General features: G+C 34.8%; 1 pseudogene; it reads left to right on the top strand.

The window, feature by feature from the left end:
* LOC109332301 lies at nucleotides 452-4,316 on the top strand (annotated as a pseudogene).

Raw genomic sequence — 4,618 nt, 5'->3', positions numbered from 1 at the left:
TGATTCATAAAAAATTTCTACATGTATATGTATAATCCACTAACACCTTGTAGACCCTTTAAATGTATGTCGATGAGAAACCTAAATTAGATTTCGTTAACTCACTCCAAAGGTGTGAACTTTAATTGAACTCACTTAAGTTGAAAAATTAGTTTGACATTAAACTCGATTCATAATCCGACTCAAGTCAATCCTTAACGACTCAAGCTGAGTTGAGTGAAGTTCATCACCAATAGCTTCCAATTAGATACAAATATTTCTGGGAGGCATGTCATTTAGTGGTTTGTTTAGCAAATCAACTAATGATAAAAAAATGTATCGAAAGAAAACCTAATGAAACAAGTAATTTAATGTATATATGAAGTATTTTTTAAGATTTATTATTTAATTAAATATTAAAAAAACGAAGGCTTTTATAAACCTATACAATTTCATGATATGAGAGAGAAAGAATTTGCTGATATTAAACCGCAAACCATTTTCATTACATTATTACACCGCAAACATGGTCGGCGAACTCTCCGCCGGGAATCACTCGTCGGATGATATCCTTTCTATCATTCACGACATCACTGGAATGTGTTCCGCCAACACACCCTCCGCTGCCGATGCCATGTTCAGGAAAGACTGCATCGATTTAGTTCGCCGAATCTCGCTCCTCACCTACTTGTTCGAGGAGGTTAAGGAATTGAACAAGATTGTGGAGTTTGCTTCCACTTCTTCTACTACTACTGATGACTATGATTCGTGGTCCTCTGATATGGTTCTTGCTCTTCACTCTGCGAAACGCTTGCTTTCTATAGCTAGAAACTTTCGTTTCAATTGCTCTTTTGTGAGTTACTCTTGATCTAACTTTTTTTTCTGGTTTTTGAAATCCAGCTTATTTGTTAAACGATCGTTTATGCTTTGCAGTAATTTAGATCCGTAGTTCACCTTTTTTTCGAATAGGGATCATCTGTCCCACTTTTTATATAAGGAAGACAAGTTTAATTTCGAACGATACTCGAAAATTGACTTTAAAAGATGAGATGCAAAAAAAAATCTTTATGCATGCAGTCGATGGCTTTGAAGGACCATTGAACCATGAGATATGATTGTAGAATTTTGTTAGTGACTTAGTTTCATCAACGCATTGCTCATGTGAGTGTTGCTCCTTAGAATATCTTAATTTAGTGGGAGTCTATATGGTTTATGGTTTATTTTGGACATATTATATTACTTTTATGCATAATAAAGTTAACAACTTATTCTTCAATATTAAAATGTACTTATTTATTTTTTGCATGTAATGATTGTGTTATAATTAAATATTACGAATTTATTTCACTAAAGATTAAAGTGTGCTAATTAGGAATAGACATGTTTGAGATCACATTTGACAAAAAATTTAGGTTACTTATCCATATTTGACATATGTCATTAATTATATTAATATAGTAATTATCATGATCAAGTTATACTTGACTCTAATGAAGGTTGAGTGGTTCCATAATTGATATATTTGATAAACTAGATTGTATTAAGGCAATTCTATAGGAAAATGATATATTCTTCCACTAAATCCTCCTATTTAGAAGAAAGTGACATATGTCACAAAGTAATATTTTGTTTATTAATGATTAGTTTATAAGTGACTGAGTCACTTTCTTTTGAGTATGATGATTTGTAGATGATTTAGCATGATAATACATCATTACTCCTAAATATAAATGGCATACATGTATTCGCCTAAGGAATGTGTGATATAATTTTTTCGGGAGAATATGAAGCCCAAATAGAAAATTATTAAAATTTTATTATTTCTAATGGCATCATATATTTTAATATAATTATAGTGACTAATTTATTGAAGGGGTTGCAAAATAAGTAGTATAATCTTGACATCACTTCTAAATACTGATACAGGCTTAATAATCAAAGAGCTTAATAAGCTGATAACCATGTTGGGCTACATGGGATAATGAAAATTGTACATGTTAACATATCACGAAAGCAATAGTCCCTAGCACACCAAAATATTTTTACCTTATTTGCATTGTTTTTATTAGGTGAGATCCTGAAAATGAAGATGCTTTGATAATTTCCCAATGAAAAGAATGTTCCATAGGTTACTCATGGCATGTTTCCTTGACGAAAGTTGTTCCTCTTTTTGGCATTTGTATACTGTTCTTTGTATTATTTACTTGGTTCATAAAATATTCTTCAAATGGAGATTATTTTACACTTCTATAATTATTTAACTTAGAATCTTAGCAATGCTGAATTTCTGTGGACATGTATATCTGTAAAAGGATGTCTGTGTACATCTCTGAAATGTGATATATCTTGATTTAAGGATGGAGCTGCAAAAACCACTGTCTTCCAATTTCAGTGTATGACATGGAAATTGGAAAAAATATGAAGCAACTTACCCTATGACAATATAGACATCTCAGAAGAAGTCAGAGAACAGGTTGAACTTGGATAAATGTGGTTTTTTTGTTAGTCACTTTTACCTAAACTTCCTTCAATGAATTTACTAATATTATCTGTTTTTCTAGGTGGACTTGGTGAGAACACAATTGAGGCGAGCCACAGATAAACATGGATTTATGATTTCAAAAATGCCATCTCATGAATTACCCCAGTCACTGGCTCAAGAGATTAGCCAAGTTCATGGCAAATCTGTGAATGGATTGCATAAACAACTCAGTTGTCCTGAAAATTTATCAGAAGTGAACAGTATTCCTAAAAACAATAGTGGGATTCAGAGATTTCTCTCTTGGAAAGATCAAGGAGCATCCCTGCATCTACTGATGTATCCTCATCAAATGTAAATGTTCCCGAAAGTCAAGAAAATTCAGAGAGTAAGTGTCTATCCGGAGTTAAAAAACCAGAAGCCATTGTGATCCCTGAAGATTTTCTTTGCCCAATATCTCTGGAACTAATGAGAGATCCTGTTATTGTGGCTACGGGTCAGGTATATTCATTTCAGATGTTGCATAAAACACAAAGCTTCCTGTAAATTTCTTAGCTCACCCATATTTCATGCTCAGTTTTTTACTTTTTTTTAATTCTGCAGACATATGAGAGATCTTACATACAGAGATGGATAGATTGTGGAAATATAACGTGTCCAAAAACTCAGCAGAAGCTCCAACATTTGACCCTTACACCAAATTATGTGTTAAGGAGCCTTATTACTCAGTGGTGTATAGATCACAACATTGAGCAGCCAACAGGACTAACTAATGGCAAAATAAAAAAGAGTGATGGATCATTCAGAGATGTTACAGGTGACGTAGAAGCAATTGAAGCTTTGGTCCGGAAGCTCTCCAGCCGGTCCATTGAGGAGCGAAGATCAGCTGTTTCTGAAATTCGATCACTATCCAAACGAAGCACAGACAAAAGGATACTAATTGCTGAAGCTGGAGCAATTCCAGTTCTAGTCAGCCTCTTAACATCAGAAGATGTATTGACGCAAGACAATGCAATTACTTCCATTCTCAACCTTTCTATATGCGGAAACAACAAGGGACTTATAATGCTTGCTGGTGCCATTCCATCCATTGTCCAAGTCCTCCGAGCTGGAACCATGGAATCGAGAGAAAACACAGCAGCAACCCTCTTTAGCTTGTCACTTGCAGATGAGAACAAAATAATAATTGGTGCCTCAGGAGCTATTCCCGCATTGGTAGAATTGCTCCAAAATGGCAGCCCTAGAGGGGGAAAAGATGCAGCAACAGCATTGTTCAATTTATGCATTTATCAAGGGAACAAGGGCAAGGCCATTAGAGCAGGGATTATCACATCATTGTTGAAGATGCTTACAGATTCAAGCAAATCAATGGTCGACGAAGCCCTAACAATAATGTCAGTTCTTGCAAGCCACCATGAGGCAAAGGTTGCTATAGTAAAAGCCAGCACAATACCAGTTTTAATAGATATTTTGAGGACAGGATTGCCTCGCAACAAAGAGAATGCAGCAGCCATTTTATTTGCTTTGTGCAAGAGGGATACTCGGTGCTGCCGTACCGCTTTCTGACCTTTCTCGGAGTGGTACAGAGAGGGCCAAACGGAAGGCTACTTCATTATTGGAGCATCTTCATAAGTTACAGCAGGTATGAATGGTGTTGTGGTGCAAAGCATATTTTCAATATATTTCTATCTGATTCTTTGACATAATTTTGCACACTTTGTTTGGCAAAATGATCAAAGGAGGGTGAAATAAGAAAGTCAGCCTCATTGGTTCAGTATTATTTTTTCCTTTTCTTGGCTTGTTCTTCTTTTAACCCCCTGTATGAGCTTGTAAAGTAATGAATTCATATATTGTTTTCCTTATGAAATTCTTAAAGAAGTTTCTGTTTTCCTCTGATTTGTTTTCTCTGTTGTAAAAGCTGATTGTGTGATAAGCTTCTACCCCTTCTGTCCCCCAACCAAAGAATTCACCCCATTCACAAAGAAACTAGGCAGCAAAAGAAAACTGAAGTAGTCTTGGTGTCTAAATAATATAAATAAATATATGTATCTGGTATGAACATAATTCCTTTTTGTGGTGCAAATCAAATCATGGAAGTGGAAGATGGAAAGAGAAAGAGAAGGAAATTGATATAAAGAAAATTAAACATTTGTTTGAGTA

The sequence above is a fragment of the Lupinus angustifolius genome, chromosome LG18, assembly GCF_001865875.1.
Source record: "Lupinus angustifolius cultivar Tanjil chromosome LG18, LupAngTanjil_v1.0, whole genome shotgun sequence".
In the NCBI taxonomy this organism is placed as follows: Eukaryota; Viridiplantae; Streptophyta; class Magnoliopsida; order Fabales; family Fabaceae; genus Lupinus; species Lupinus angustifolius.
Note: the sequence above shows the minus strand (reverse complement) of the source record. Positions and strands in the feature narration are given on the sequence as shown.